This window comes from Anomaloglossus baeobatrachus, chromosome 10 (assembly GCF_048569485.1).
Source record: "Anomaloglossus baeobatrachus isolate aAnoBae1 chromosome 10, aAnoBae1.hap1, whole genome shotgun sequence".
Taxonomy (NCBI): domain Eukaryota; kingdom Metazoa; phylum Chordata; class Amphibia; order Anura; family Aromobatidae; genus Anomaloglossus; species Anomaloglossus baeobatrachus.
Window position 1 is genome coordinate 27,201,300 of NC_134362.1, and position 17,766 is coordinate 27,219,065.

A 17,766-nucleotide genomic window follows, 5' to 3' on the forward strand; every position below is an offset into this window, starting at 1 on the left:
GCTCCCAAAGAGTGAGGAGCTGGAAGTTGGAGCTCCCCGGGAGTTAGAGGTTGGGTCGCAGACGGTGGTCTGGGCCGGAGGAGTTGGAGACGCAGTCGCAGGGTATTGAGACTAGGTGCCTGGACTCGGTCATGGAGGACGGGAGGCATCTGAGTCTAATAACTGGTCCGGGACCAAAATCACGGCGGGGTACTGGACCCTATGTCGGGCAGTAGCTTCAAGGAACCTGGCAATTAACCTGGGGAGGATAGTGACTTTATGGACTGTACCCAAGAAGCTCAGAGATCAAGGGCACTAGCGCAACGAGGGGATAGGGCTTTCCAACCCAAGCAGCCCACTGAAATCCCAAGCGTGAGCCCTTGAGAGCACAGCTCCACTACAAACAGTAGGGAGCGATGCCCAGACAGCTGTATGCCTACGGGCCAACTGAACACTTCTAAATTTGCGCACGGAGACTGTAGGGGACGGATACCCGGACGGGCTCCCCTCAAGAGGGCAGCAGCACCCAGAGACTTGGTTTACCTTGTTGTCAGAGTCTGCTTTTCATCACCAACGCTGTCTGAGTACATGGTCATCCCCTGCTACCACCTAGCCCTGCGGTCCCCTGCACACCATCATCCAGAGTCCCAGGGTCTCCCCTACCCGTGAAGGGAAACGTCATCTGGCTGCCCCACTCTATCTCCCCCGGGTACTCCCAACACCGTTAGCAGCGGTACTCCCCTTACCGCACACCACGGGTGGCGTCACAAACTATTATCCCCTGTAAATAGCCCCCTTTACATTTGAGTTGCTGCAAGCCCCGGGTCTGGAGACCCTCGAGCCACAGCAATCCCGGATCCGAGCAGTTCGACCGCTGCAGGGGCGGCACAAAATCATATACCCACAAAGAAAGTGCTAGGCGCCAGCCAATACAACCCCTGGCAAAAATTATGGACTCACCTGGCTTTGAGGATGTTCATTAAGTTGTTTACTTTTGTTTTAAAAAAAGTAGATCACAGGCATGGCACAAAACTAAAGTAATTTCAAATGGCACTTTCTGGTTTTAAAAAACACTAAAAAAATCATGAAAACATACTGTGCTAGCCAGTAAAGGTTACTTTTCAAGACCAAACAGAGGGAAACTTATGGAATCACCCAATTATGAGGTAAAAATTATGGAATCACTCTGTAAATTTTCTTTCCCAAAACTAACACCTGCATCGTATAAGATCTGCTCGTTAGTTTGCACCTGAAAAGGAGTGATCACACCTTGGAGAGTTGTTGCACCAAGTGGACTGACATGAATCATGGCTCCAACACGAGAGATGTCAATTGAAACAAAGGAGAGGATTATCAAACTCTTAAAATAGAATAAATCATCACGCAATGTAGCAAAAGATGTTGGTTGTTAACAGGCAGCTGTGTGTAAAATCTGAACCAAATACAAACAACATGGGAAGGTTGTTAAAGACAAATATACTGGTAGACCAAGGAAGACATCAAAGCGTTAAGACAGGAAACTTAAAGCAATATGTCTCCAAAACAGGAAATGCACAACAAAACAAATGAGGAGCGAATGGGAGGAAACTGGAGTTAATGTCTGTGACTGAACCGTAAGAAACCGCCTAAAAGAAATGGGATTTACATATAGAAAAGCTAAACAATAGAAAGATGACTGCCTGAAGAGAACATGTAAATTTCCACAGTCATTGATGATATGGGGCTGCATGTCAGGTAATGGCACTGGGGAGATGGCTGTCATTACATCTTCAATAAATGCCCAAGTTTACATTGAAATTTTGGACACTTTTCTTATCCCATCAATAGAAAGGATGTTTGGGGATGATGAAATAATTTATCAAGATGATAATGCATCCTGCCATAGAGCAAAAACTGTGAAAACATTCCTTGAAAGAAGACACATAAGGGCAATGTCATGGCCTGCAAATAGTCTGGATCTCAATCCAATTGAAAATGTTTGGTGGAAGTTGATGAAAATGGTACATGACAAGGCTCCAACCTGTGAAGCTGATCTGGCAACAGCAATCAGAGAAAGTTGGAGCCAGATTGATGAAGAGTACTGTTTGTCACTCATTAATCCATGCCTCAGAGACTGCTGTGACGCCTGGCCTATCAGGTCGTCACTAGGTATTGTGCAATCTGCCCTTCTGCACAGTATCCACCTCCTCCTTGGTTACGGACTCCTAACCTATTGGTGTTGCCAAGAACAGCTAATTAAAAATCCTAGGAACACTCTGCACTACACCCACCAGACACACCAGTGGACGGCCTGAGTGGAATAGGGTCGCCCTCTTGGAGGGTTTGTAAGGAGTTGGTAAGGAGTTGGTCAGGAGTGTCAGGAGCAGTTCAGTTGTGGAGTGACTCTCAAGAGGAGAGGTCACGGGTCAGTGAGTTGGGAAGTGTTGGAGGAGAGAACAGGAGCTGGGCTCCTTGAGACTACTAGGTGGCAGATGTTGGTCTAGACCTGGTAGGAGCTGGACCTCGGTCGCAGGGGATGGTGATAAGGGGCACTGACTGTCGAGGAATACAGCCGGCGGCCTTGTGCCATCACCGGGCAGGGGCCAGGGCACGACGGGGAACGTGGACCCTAGGTCAGGAAGAAGCTGCAGGCATCTTGACAATTTACTCGATGAGGACAGAGCCTTCAAGATCCGTTCTCCACTAGCGCAATGAGGGGGATAGGTCCAGAAAATCCCAAGCGTGAACCCTGAGAGCAAGCTCACCCAGTTAGCCATACTGGTGAGCGGGACCCGACTAGTTTCATACTATAGGTACCAACTAGAGGACAAGGTGCCAAGGAAAAGGTCACAGGCAACACCAACGGGCACGGGATCCAGGTGTGCTCCCTCTAAGCGGCAGCAGTGTCCAGAACTTTGGTTTACCACAGTTGTCGGTGTCAGCATTATTAGACTGAGTGAGTACACAAACGACCTCGACCGTCCCAACGGCACCTTCCCATCTCCATCACCGAATCCCGGGTCATTCCCCCTACCCTAGAGGGGTTAAACATCTGGCTGCCCCCACCATCACCACCGGGTACTCCCCATTGCAGCGGTGGTACTCCATTTTACCACGCACCACGGGTGGCATCACGAACTGTCCATACAATCCCCTGTAAATAACCCCCTTTTAATTCCGCGTGTCCACGCGACCCTAACCCCCGGGTCCGGAGACCCCTCGAGCCACCGCGGATTCGGATCCGAGCAGCGGCGGCAGGCTGCTGACTCGAGGGCGGCACACTGCAAGGTGTTATAAAAGCCAGAAATGGTGCAACAAAATACTAGTGATGTATTGGAGTGTTTTTTTTGTTTGTTTTTCTTGATTCCATAATTTTTACCTCATAATTGAGTGATTCCATAATTTTTACCTCATAATTGAGTGATTCCATAATTTTTCCCCGTTTGGTCTTGAAAAGTAACCGTTACTGGCTGCACATTATGTTTTCATGATTTTTTTAGTATTTCTTAAAGCTATAAAGTTGACATTTGAATGACTTTAGTTTTGTGCCATCTGTGATCTGCTTTTTTTTAAACAAGGTAAACAACTGAATGAATCTCCTCAGAGCCAGGGGAGGCCAGAAGTTTTGCCAGGGGTTGTATAAGCTGCCAAAAAAACGTGTCCTGAGCCAAAAAGGTTCCCCCCAGCCGACCAACATGTGTATTGCCAGGAGTATAGTATATCCCGTCTATAGCTTCATCGGTGAGGGAGAGGTCAGGACATGGCAGCAAATGTAGCCCACGCAAGATATTCACAGTAGCACGAACAACATGAGGCCTCAGGTTGTCGTGTTGAAAAACATCTCTTGAATTTGTTAATTTAGCCAAGGGGAAGTTAAGTTATTACAAAATTAAAAACAATTAATAACCATAGTCATGCTGGTATGTTTTGTAATAGAATACATTTTTACGGGTGTCAGCAATAGAATAGGTTGGTACATAAAATGAGAATAATGGGGATAGGGGAAAATATGTGTAACTGGGTTAAAAACTTGGTCAGTGATAGGAAACAAAGGGTGGTTATTAAAGGTACGTACTCGGACTGGGTCTCAGTTCATAGTGGGGTACCACAGGGGTCAGTATTGGGCCCGCTTCTTTTCAACATATTTATAAATGACCTTGTTGGGGGCATGCGGAGTAGAATTTCAATATTTGCAGATGATACTAAACTCTGCAGGGTAATCAATACAGAGGAGGATAATTTTATATTACAGGGAGATTTATGTAAATTGGAGGATTGGGCTGAGAAGTGGCAATTGAAGTTTAATGTAGATAAATGTAAGGTCATGCACTTGGGTAGAGGAAATAACATTTATGATTATGTACTTAATTGTAGAACACTGGGTAAAACAGACACAGAAAAAGACTTGGGTGTATGGGGGGATGGTAAACTTCACTTTAGTGGCCAGTGTCAGGCAGCTGCTGCCAGGGCTAATAAAATAATGGGATGTATTAAAAGAGGTATAAGTGTTCATGAAAAAAATATAGTTCTACCCCTGTACAAGTCACTAGTGCGACCGCACTTATATACTGTGTACAATTCTGGTCACCGATATATAAGAAGGACATAGCTGAACTGGAGAGGGTGCAGAGAAGAGCGACCAAGATTATTAGAGGAATGGGTGGGCTGCAATACCAAGACAGGGTATTAAACTTGGGGTTATTTAGTTTGGAAAAACGAAGGCTTAGGGGGGATCTAATCACAATGTATAAACATATGAGGGGACAGTACAGAGACCTTTCCAATGATCTCTTTACACCTAGGCCTGCGACTGGAACACGGGGGCATCCGCTACGTCTTGAGGAAAGAAGGTTTAATCATAATCACAGACGAGGATTCTTTACTGTACGAGCAGTGAGACTATGGAACTCTCTGCCGCATGATGTTGTAATGACGGATTCACTACTAACATTTAAGCAGAGCCTGGACGCCTTTCTTGAAAAATTTAATATTACCAGTTATTTATATTAGATTTTATGACAGGGTGTTGATCCAGGGAACTAGTCTGATTGCCGGATGTGGAGTCAGGAAAGAAATTTTTTCCCCATTGGAACTTGTTTGCCACATTGGGGTTTTTTTGCCTTCCTCTGGATCAACATTTTAGGCTACAGGTTGAACTAGATGGACTTAGAGTCTCCCTTCAACCTTAAAAACTATGATACTATGATACTATGAATTTCCCCACAGCCAATTGCAGTAGATCCATAATTTGGGACGGTCCATTTCCATTATCGTAGACAGAAGCCTTATAAGCTATGGTGTGTGAGCGGAGGGCGGGACTGCGCCGGCCCGGTCTCTACATGAGACACGCACGCACTCACACACACACACACACACACACACTGATGGCACAGCAAAGGGGCAACACACACAGTGATGGCACAGCACAGGGGCAACACACACAGTGATGGCACAGCACAGGGGCAACACACACACAGTATTGGCACAGTGGCGACACACACACACACTTACACACACACAGTATTGGCACAGGGGCGACACACACACTTACACACACACACACACACACACACACTTACACACACACACACACACACACACACACACACGTCTATTAGGACATTACAATCTGATATAGAATCCACAACAAGGACATTCCAAGTCCAGAGCCGCAATGTGGACTCTGACGTCATCACAATCCTCTTCCTCTTTGTGTTCTCAAGAAATAAATTCTCCCCATATACTGTTTGTCTTCTAGAGCACATGTTTTTTTTCTTTTATCGCTTGGAGGGTTTTTGTTTTAGGTGATACACTGTTTTTGGTTTGACAATTTCCTCAGCAATTATTCTTAAAGTGTAAAGGTCATTTCGTTGGAAAAAAAACAAAACAAGACTCTGCTGGTTGTTAGCTAAAATTATGCTTGTCTATGGGCCATATGACTGACTCTGTCTCCTGTACATATCTCATATTTTTATGTATATCGCTATTTCTCTCTCCTGTACATAACTCATATTGAGTTACATCCTGTATTATACTCCAGAGCTGCACTCACTATTCTGCTGGTGCAGTCACTGTGTACATACATTACATTACTGATCCTGTACTGATCCTGAGTTACATCCTGTATTATACTCCAGAGCTGCACTCACTATTCTGCTGGTGCTGTCACTGTGTACATACATTACATTACTGATCCTGTACTGATCCTGAGTTACATCCTGTATTATACTCCAGAGCTGCACTCACTATTCTGCTGGTGCTGTCACTGTGTACATACATTACATTACTGATCCTGTACTGATCCTGAGTTACATCCTGTATTATACTCCAGAGCTGCACTCACTATTCTGCTGGTGCTGTCACTGTGTACATACATTACATTACTGATCCTGTACTGATCCTGAGTTACATCCTGTATTATACTCCAGAGCTGCACTCACTATTCTGCTGGTGCAGTCACTGTGTACATACATTACATTACTGATCCTGTACTGATCCTGAGTTACATCCTGTATTATACTCCAGAGCTGCACTCACTATTCTGCTGGTGCTGTCACTGTGTACATACATTACATTACTGATCCTGTACTGATCCTGAGTTACATCCTGTATTATACTCCAGAGCTGCACTCACTATTCTGCTGGTGCAGTCACTGTGTACATACATTACATTACTGATCCTGTACTGATCCTGAGTTACATCCTGTATTATACTCCAGAGCTGCACTCCCTATTCTGCTGGTGCAGTCATTGTGTAAATTACATTACTTTACTGATCCTGTAAAAATCCCGGCTTACATCCTGTATTATACTCCAGAGCTGCACTCAATATTCTGCTGGTGCAGTCGCTGGGTACATACATCACATTGTTTATCCTTTACTAATACTGAGTTACATCCTGTATTATTCTCCAGAGCTGCACTCACTATTCTGCTGGTGGAATCACTTTGTACTTACATTACTTATCCTGTTCTGATCCTAAGTTACCTCTAGTATTATACTTCAGAGCTGCACTCATTATTCTGGTAGATTCACTGTGTTTACATTACTTATCCTAAGTTGCAACCTTTAGTATACTTCAGAGCTGTACTCACAATTCCTGCTGGCTATTACTAGAAACAGCTCCTGGGCACACACCATCTATAATGTAGTTGAGCTCCTATAGTGCAGTTGGGCATTGTTCCTGCATAACATGACTGCACAGTGGTTGGTATGAAGATGAAACTAACCAGAATTACTATGATGCCAAAGCAAGTAATATATAGAGAGGAATGTTACGATAGTTTACCTGTGAAGGCTGAAGAATTGTGAATGCAGCTCTGGAGTAAAATAGAGATTTTACTGTAATTAAGGATAAGTACAGGATATATTATGTACTATACTGAATCTGTATGTTAAACGTGCACATGGAATGGTGTGGGGGTTGGTGAACCGAAATCGCCTATGTGATTAGTACAGGGTAAGAAATGTTTTCTAAACACTACCACCAAAGAAGCAGCTATTTTTTATAAAATGAAATGTCTTTCCTTTTATAGAAAAATACCGTATCTGCAACCCTACGGCAAGTTTCACCTGTTACATGAATGTTATAAACAATTTGGCATAACTTTATAGCACATACAGAGTAAATGAAGACTTTAGGGCGAATCCAGTGCACACGACCTAGAAAGCAAAAAATAGAGAATTTCTACCCACATAGAAGAAAATTAACACCTGATAGCAAAAAAGGAGTCACCAAAAGTTAAGGCTGCTTTACACCAGACAATCTATCGTGCGATAGATCGTCGGGGTCACGGTTTTTGTGACGCACATCCGGCATCGCTGGCGATGCCGGCCTGTGTGACACCTCCTAGCGACGCAGTATCGCTCACAAATCGTGAGTCGGGTACTGCTCGCTAGGTTCCATAATATCGTTTAATTTAGTTGACCATCGTTTCCGTGGTAGCACACGCCGCTCCGTGTGACACCACGGGAACGATGAGCAGCTCACCTGCCTCCCGCGGCCGCCGCCGGCTCTATGTGGAAGGAAGGAGGTGGGCGGGATGTTTACGTCCCGCTCATCTCCGCCCCTCCGCTTCTATTGGCCGGCGGCCGTGTGACGTCGCTGTGACGCCGAACGTCCCTCCCACTCCAGGAAGTGGACGTTCGCCGCCCACAGCGAGGTCGCACGAGAGGTAAGTATGTGTGACGGGGGTTACTGACTTTGTGCGACACGGGCAGCGATTTGCCCGTGACGCAAAAAGGACGGGGGCGGGTACGATCGATTGTGAAATCGCACAATCGGTCGTACCGTGTAAAGCAGCCTTTAGTTTCAATGCACCAGACGGTTCAAGTGTAGCCCCTTTTAGGCTATGTTCACACACGTTGCGTTTTTGCAGCATTTTTTTCATTAGTTTTATGCAAATTAAAAGCTGCTTTTGTGTCGCCCTGGGCAAGCCAGGGGACACAGATCACACATCACCACACCCTACATCCCAGGTAGGAACATCTAAGCTAACCAAAAATCCTTGTTGCCTTCCTCCAGAGGCTGATGATTCACACCAGGGGGTGGGCCAGGCGGTTGGCTCCGCCCACCGAGGAGATCACAGCTCTGGAGGCAGGAGAAACCAGGCAGTCAGCTCAGGGAAGAGCTAGAGTGTAGAGTGGAGTCTAGTCAGGGAGGAGGAAGTGGAAGGAGTGGAGGAGTAGCCCAGACAGGGCTAAAGTAAAGAGCTAAGTGAAAGTGAAGAAAGAAAAGTAGTAAAGGAGGAAAGCAAGAGTGGTGACAGAACAGCAAGAGTGTGCAAAGCCTGAAGAGTCCAGCTGAGTGTAGGGCCGGTCAGCAAGGTCAGCAACGGCGGTGACTGTCTGAAGGGGGACCGTTTGGAAGTTCCTGGAAGGACCCCGTAGGCTGTGTGCCCGGTGGTCTGGAGCAGTGTTCCGAAGGACAGTCAGCACCAGGGCAGGGGCCTCTCGGACCCCGGCAAGGCTTGGAGTCGCCGTAATTTGCCGAATCCGTCAGTGAAGGGGACGTAGATCCCCCAACAACCAAGTCCCGATTGAAGGCAACAGCCCAGCCAGTGTAAGAGAGACACCGCCACCGCCAAGGCACCAGTTTCTTAGGGCCAGCGCCTGCGGGCAAAGAGTAGAGCTCCCCCGGTCCAGCTTGAAGCCGGGGAGCGGGTTACCGGTGGGGACCCATCGCAACCAACAAGTACACCAAGGTGCTAGGAAAAGGGACATCACCGTCACCTACCGGGAGAGCAAGTGCAGCCGTCCGTGGGACCGTCTTACCAGCCGTTTGGTTTACCGTAAAAACTGTGTCAACGTCTCAGGCTGAGTGAGTACCACAGTGCCGCAAGGCACAGCGCTGCCCCCGCGTCCCTGCGCCCACCAGGCCCTGCACCTCCCTAGCCATCACCGGGCCCCGGGATCACCAACCCCTACCCACGGAGGGGCAACACAACACCTGGCTGCTCCGCATCACCATCCCCGGGATCCCCGTATTGAGCAGCGGTGGTGAAATCACCACAACCGTGGGTGGCGTCACGGACTATAAACAATCCCCAGACCCAACAAACCCCTTTCACTCACGGGCGAGGAGCGCCGCTCGAGAAACCCCCGGGATCCGGCCCACCGCTCGAGCCACCACTGAGCAGCAGCCGCCGGACCCGAGCAGAAGGGGTGAGCGTAGTGTGCTGACACCCTCCTCCCCGCCCGCGACACTTTTACAGAACCAGCAAAAGCTGAGATTTCAGAAATCTGCACACACACACACACACACACACACACACACACACACACATTTGCTTTTTTTCAAAAAATGGAAAACTGATGAGTTTTTTAAGAAAGCAGCATGTGAATTGTTTCAGCGTTTTTTCACCATTTAAAGCAATGACAGAGTGCAAAAACACAACAAGCTGCATTTTTGCTGCTATTCTGGTGACTGAAACTAACTTTATTTAAACGTTTAAACGATTGTAGACAAATGAGACACCTAAAATGCAGCCAAAAAACACAGCAAAATCAGCTTTTTTACTGCTAATAGAGCAGATTTTGCTGCAGGAAAAAAGCATCAGAGAAGCAATGTGTGAACATAGTCTTAGGGCGGCTTTGCACACTACGACATTGCAGACGCGATGTCGGTGGGGTCAAATCGAAAGTGACGCACATCCGGCGTCACTTGCGATGTCGTAGTGTGTAAATCCTAGATGATACGATAAACGAGCGCAAAAGCGTCGTTATCGTATCATCGTTGCAAGCTCCGACTTTTCCATAATTTTGCTGCAGCGATGGTACGATGCTGTTCCTCGTTCCTGCGGCAGCATACATCGCTGTGTGTTACGCCGCAGGAGCGAGGAACTTCACCTTACCTGCCGCTGGCGGCTCTACGGAAGGAAGAAGGTGGGCGGGATGTTTACATCCTGCTCATCTCCGCCCCTCCGCCGCTATTGGCCGCCTGCCGTGTGACATTGCTATGACGCCGCACGACCCGCCCCCTTAGGAAGGAGGCGGGTCGCCAGCCAGAGCGACGGTCACAGGGCAGGTGAGTGCATGTGAAGCTGGCGTAGCGATAATTATCGCTACGCCAGCTATCACAAGATATCGTACCTGCGACGGGGGCGGGGACTATCGCGTGCGACATCGCAGCATCGGCTTGCATTGTCGCAACATGCAAAGCCTGCCTAAGGCTAAGACCCCACTTTGCGTTCACCTACTTGCAGTTCTAAACGCACGTTTTGTGCTTTAGGCTATGTGTCCACACTTTGCTTTTTACCTGCTTTTTTGCTGCTTTTTCAACTGCAGCGTTTAATGCCAACATGGATGTGTTCTGCTTTTAAAGCATAGTCTATGGGAATTTGGGTTTCTTGTGCGCACTATGCTGTTCAAAATGCTTCCTTTTTGTGGCAGAAATTTGGGCAAAAACTCTGCTTTGCAGTTCAAAAAGCAAATGGCAAAAAACAATTGAAATGTTGCTTCTTTGAACGCATGGTTTTTGCCACAAAATATGCAAATTAAACGCAGCGTTTAGAAACGCAAAGTGCGGTCTAGAAATCCACAATTTCCATAGACTTTGCTGTAAAATCAAAACGCATGCCATTTGGCATGAAAAAGGTACTTCTCAAAACGGACCTAAAAAGCACCTAAAATGCAGGTGGAAACGCAAAGTGTGGTCTTAGCCTTACACCAAAAGTGGTAACTGCATGTTGCACAGTCTAGGCTCCGATTTAAAGGTGTTTTCTGGTTTAATTAAATTTTAAAGCTGAAGGCTATGTACGCACTAGAAATGTGAAGTTTCTCAAGAAAATTTCTTGAGAAACTTCTGCCAGTGAAAGATTTCCGGACCTGCGGAAAAAATCCGCACCAAATCCGCATGCGGTTTTGCCGCGGATTTGCCGTGGATTTGCCGCGGATTTACCGCGGATTTACCGCGGATTTACCGCAGGTTTGTCCCTGCAATAAATAATAAAGATAATCGATAGACAGATAATGGATAGAGGGAAAGATGGATAGATGAATAGATGAATAGATAGATAGATAGAGAGATAGATAGATAGATAGATAGATAGAGGGATAGATGGATAGATAGATAGAGGGATAGATAGATAGAGGGATAGATAGATAGATAGATAGATAGATGAGAAAAACCTATATAATGTTCCACCTCCCTGCATTTTCTAAGCTGGCACCCTTTAGTGACTTTCATGTGGCACTAAAGGGTGCTTAGCCTTGTATTTAGCCATAAAATAAATAAATAATTAAAAAAAAACGACGTGAGGTCCCCCCATTTTTTGTAGCCAGCTAGGGTAAAGCAGACGGCTGCAGCCTGCAGACCACCGCTGGCAGCTTCACCTTGGCTGATAATCCAAAACAGTGGGCACCCCACGCTATTTTAAATTATATAAATAATTTAAAACAAAAAACGTGCGGTCCCCCCATATTGGATCACCAGCCAAGGTAAAGCGGACAGCTGGGGTCTGATATTCTCAGACTAGGGAGGTCCACTGTTATTGGACACTCCCCAGCCTAAAAATAGCAGGCCGCAACCGCCCCAGAAGTGGCGCATCCATTAGACGTGCCAATCCTGGCGCTTTGCCCCAGCTCATCCCGCGCCCTGGTGCGTTGGCAAACGGGGTAATATATGGGGTTGATGCCAGATGTGTAATGTCACCTGGCATCAAGCTCTGGGGTTGGTGAGGTCAGGCGTCTATCAGATACCCGACATCACCAACCCAGTCAGTAATAATTAAAAAATAGACAACAAAAAAAGTTTTATTTGAAAAAACACTCCCCAAAACATTCCCTCTTTAACCAATTTATTGAAAAGAGCACAATCAATTCCACGTCCGGTGTAATCCAATAAGGGGGGGGGGGGCACGGCGATCCATACCATAGTCGCTGTCCCAGTCAACGAAGAACAGAATGTTCCCCAATGGCTGGGAGAGCAATGCAGTGACCTGAGCTAACATCAATAGGTCAGCTCAGGTCACTGCAGGGGATGACGAGCGCTGCCATCAGGAGCATAGATGAGATCATTACCTTCTGTGATCATCTCCTGTACTGCTGACGTCAGCGCTGTCACTGACTTCTATGCCCGCCGCGTTGTCAGAAGTATCGCGAGAGCCCGTAACGTCACCGCTAGTGACAGTCTCGGGCCGCTCGCGAGACGGGCATAGACAGCAGTGACAGCGCTGACGTCAGGAGGCAGGAGATCGTCACAGCAGGTAATGATCTCACCTCCTGACAGCAGCGATCGTCATCCCCGCGGCTCCCAGCACTGCAGGTTGTCAGTGTCTGCCTGCGCTGCAGCGTGACAAGCTGCTGATACTGCGGGCAGACACTGACACTGCAGTGCAGGCAGCCGCGAGGCCGGAGCAGGACACAGACTGCACGGGCACCTGGAGGTCGCACGGAAGTGCTTCTGTGCGGCGTCCAGGGAGTGTGACGTGTGTTTACTCTGCTCCGCTTCCTCTTCCTGGCATAATGACATCGCTTCCTGCAAAACCGCAGGCAGCGATGAGCATTCCCGCAGGTAAATCGCGGCTATTCCGGTGGTATACCGCACATCATTGCTACCTGCGGAATACCCCCGGAATACCGCAGGTACCTGCGGAAATTAATGGACATGCACATTTTCTCAAGAAAGTTTCTCGAGAAAATTTTCTCAAGAAATTTTCTTGAGAAAAATCCGCACAGTGCGCACAACTATTTTTTTTTCTCATTGAATTTCATGGGAAATGTCTGCACAAAGATTGCAGACATTTCTCAAGAAATTTCCGGGGCAAATCCGCGGGTAAATCCGCAGGTAAAAAGCTCTAGTGCGCACATAGCCTTAATGTTCTCTGTTGTTTCAACAAACAGCATCAATGAATAGTACAAGCGAAAACAAGCAAATGTATGATATACTGTATATGTATGATATACTGTAGGATATCTGTTCAGGGAAATATCCTTCGTAGGCCGGGGCCACACGGGGATTACTGCGATCCTTGCATGACACTCGGCTGATGCTGGCAGCACAGCAGGAGCCGAGTGTCATGAGAGTGTCTCTGCAACTGAGGTCCGATCATGTGATCGGACCTCCGCAGCGGGGGCGGGCCGGCGCTGAGGAGGGGCGGGTCAGCACTGAGGAGAGGAGGGCCAGCACTGAGGAGGGGCGGACCAGCACTGAGGAGGGGTGGGCCATTGCTGAGGAGGGGCGGGCCAGCGCTGCAGAGGAGAGGGAGGGATTTATCTCCCTCTCTCCTCCGTTGCCAGCTATTGCCATTCTCGCCCTGCACTCGCGGTACACCAGTGTACTGTGAGTGCAGTGCGATTTTTCTCTCGCCCCATAGACTTAAATGGGTGCGAGAGAAACCTGGATCACATTAGTCACAGCATGCTGCGATTGTTTTCTCTGTCTGATTAGGGCTGAGAAAATAATCGCTCATGTGCGCTGACACACAGGCTAATATTGGTCCGAGTGGAACTTTATGTTTTATCGCATCCCACTCGCTCCGATTTTCACGCCGTGTGTCTTAGACCTTACTCCACTTCTAAGTCACTTTTTCTCCTGAATTTATCATGTTCAATGAAAAACTGCTGAAATTTGTGCTGATCAATAGAGATGAGACAACCCGAGGTTCAGTTTTCGAACCAAACACCAACTTAAAAAATCAAGGTTCGGGTTTGGATGCTTTACGTGTGAACTTCACTCCCGTGAGCAACGCTGTGCTTGGGTACACTTGATACTCAGCCCTGTGCGAGCCTCTTTCAATGTTTGACTGGCTCGCATTGGGGGTAACATCAGCCCAATTAGATGTAGGGTGCAACCCAAAAATGTTTTTGAAAAAGTCCACCCACCCTCTCCCGGAAGTGATCTGCTTAAGGCTGGCTGTATGTGGGCGGAGACTCAAACTGCCAATCAGTGGCTTGCTCTGGTGTTCTGTTCAACCTTGATCCACTGGAGTCTTGGCTTGTTTGCTGCTGGTGAACCGAACCTCCACGAAACCGCTCATCTCTACTGATCAAGACAAGATGGGCTGCCAGCTCACTGATGGAGTATATTACTGCTGCCTATTGGATATGGGACGAGTATGAAGGTGCAAAGAGAGAGAGGCACATACACAGACACCTTTTATAGCTGATTTATTTTAATAGTAAAAGATTTATCTCATCCCGGGGCTGGATTCACAACTGCACTGCTCAGTACTGCTGTATAATGACCTCCATGTGCTGCTGCTTATGAACTTGTGCTACATAGAGGCAGGAAAACATGAATCCCTCTTGTCTGTATGCTGTATATGGGAGTTATGATAGCAACTAGTCTCCACCTACCAGCTCAGAGACAAGTGCAAACTAAAAAGAGCCTGCAGACGGTGAAACTGATGAAAAATGCAGGACACAAGCCATATAATGAACATAACACTTACACACAGTTACACTTTATGAATACCAAAGGTATTTCCAAAAACACTTTCATTATTGTACTTTTTTGCAAATGTGCAAATCATTACTTGCTGTCAGTGAATGGAATCATTGACTGTTTACATTTAGAACCTTTAAAACCAGTTCTGATCATGTCTCGCTGGCGATGCTTCAGGTTTTGTTTCAGTGCTTTAGAGCTCTATCTTGTGTAAGGAGCCCTGCAGCTATGTGGAATGAATAGGATTACAACCGGTTTCTATTCTCTGAATATAAGCAATTCATGTTTCTATTCACTGACAGTAAAGAAAAACTTTGTAAGTGGTGAAATATTGAAACACATAGTATACTAGAGTTTTACACTTTTTCCTAATAGAGTAATTTGGGTTTTATTTTCATGAATCCAAAAAAGCCTTATAATAATGGCACGGCCGGGGCTCAGTGTCCACCAGATATTTTTGGGTTTTCCAATAGTTATCTGTGTATCAGTATTAGGAAGCCAAATGAGCTTTTGATTCTTCAATCAGAAAATTAAAAGGGGTTCTAGAGGCCAGACCTTCAAAACTATAAACTTGATGGCATATCTTATCAATACGAATAACTCCTTAAGGCCCCCTTCATACGTCAGTGAAAAACACACACGGTTTTCACTGATGTGATAAAGGTGCGTATGTACCTCCGTGTGCCGTGATTTTGGCACATGTGTGATCACTGTGTACTATCCTTGATAATACATGGAGATCAGGCAGTCCACGCCGCTGCTGTCCTTGGTGCTGATATCTCCCACGATGCTGTGTCCGGCCGCCGCTGCCTCCCCTCTGCAGCTACTTCCAGGTCAGATTTACAGTGCATATTCATCAGCATAATTAGTCGGCCTGGAAGCATGAGACAGCAGCGTCTGAAGACAGCATCGCTGGAGACGGGTGAGTTTAAAAAGCTTTTTATTTTATGTAAATGTTCGTGTTTTTCTGGTACGTGTTTCATGGTTCACACCAATGTTTGGTCCGTGCTACATCAGTGATGCCGGAGAAAAACGGACATGTCTCCGTGCGGAACACACGGACAAGCATATGCGCCGCACGGAAACACGTCAGTGAGAAATCACTGATGTGTGTGCAGACCCATTGATTTTAATGGGTCTGCGTATGTCCGTGATTCTGGTACATATGAACTGCAAGAAACGTACCAGAATCACTGACGTGTGAAGGTGGCCAAAAGAGTTTCTTAGGACAACAATTGACTCATCTCTAATGAACAATTTTTTGAAATTTGAATTCACCCACTTTCCAAAATTTCTTCAGGAAATTTAATTAGCAGCAAACTTATTCACTGCTAATCAAAATTGTTTGAAAAGCTCTTGATATATATATATATATATATATATATATATATATATATATACACACACACATATTTTTCTTTTTTTTATATATATATATATATATATATATATATATAACACTGCTTTTACTGTCACACAGTGTCTGTACAGTTTCTTCAGTGTTTTTATAGCTTGCTTTCCCCATCTCTTTGGGCAAGCTGTGAGACCTCATGTCCTCTCACATCCAGATTCACCCCAAAATGTCTGCTGCATTCCCTGCCTTAGCTTTTATACATGATAGTTTTTCTTGATTACCTAACTTATACCATGTGATGTAATGGCTGTTATTATAGTGAAGGTTGTGTACAAGGCCATTCAATCCTTCTCTGGCTGATGCAGTCTTCTGCAATGTTTTAAATGGTGGGGGGGAATTTTAGGCCACTCGAATATTGTTTCAGTTGAGTTCAGCAAATTCATAAACATTTGGCACCAATTGAATTCATGTCAACTTCTACTGCCGTTGTATTCTATTAGGGCAACTGAATGTTATACAGGGCTTTTATGGAACCTCCATGTGTTATATACACTGTGTGCAGAATTATTAGGCAAATTAGTATTTTGCTCACATGATTCTTTTTATACATGTTGTCCTACTCCAAGCTGTATAGGCTGAGAGCCAACTACCAATTAAGTAAATCATGTGATGTGTATCTCTGTAATGAGGAGGGGTGCGGTGTAAGGACATCAACACCCTATATAAGGGGTGCTTAATTATTAGGCAACTTCCTTTCCTTTGGCAAAATGGGTCAGAAGAGAGATTTGACGGGCTCTGAAAAGTCCAAAATTGTGAGATATCTTGAAGAGGGATGCAGCAGTCTTGAAATTGCCAAACTTTTGAAGCGTGATCACCGAACAATCAAGCATTTTATGGCAGATAGCCAACAGGGTCGCAAGAAGCGTGTTGGGCAAAAAAGGCGCAAAATAACTGCCAATGAATTGAGGAAAATCAAGCGTGAAGCTGCCAAGATGCCATTTGCCACCAGTTTGGCCATATTTCAGAGCTGCAACGTTACTGGAGTATCAAAAAGCACAAGCTGTGCCATACTCAGGGACAGGCCAAGGTAAGGAAGGCTGAAAAACCTCCACCTCTGACCAAGACACATGAGATAAAACGTCAAGACTGGGCCAAGAAATATCTGAAGACTGATTTTTCATAGGTTTTATGGACTGATGAAATGAGAGTGACTGTTGATGGGCAGATGGATGGGCCCGAGGCTGGATCAGTAAAGGGCAGAGAGCTCCACTCCGACTCAGACTTTGTTTGCGATCAGACATTCACATTTTCAAAGATATATTCACACTGCTGTTTATGCTTCAGTATGTTTTGTATGTATGGTCACACTTGTTATTGTTTTAAAATTTAATAAAAAGAGATTAAACATAAACATAAAAAACGTAGCAAACACGCAATAATCAGAGAATATTATTGTTGTGCTGTGTGGACACTTGGAGAAAAAAATGCAGCATTTAAGCTGTGTTACATTTTATGACCTCTGGGCGATTTTCCATTTTTTTGTTTTTGTTTTTTCCTCCCCGTCTTCCAA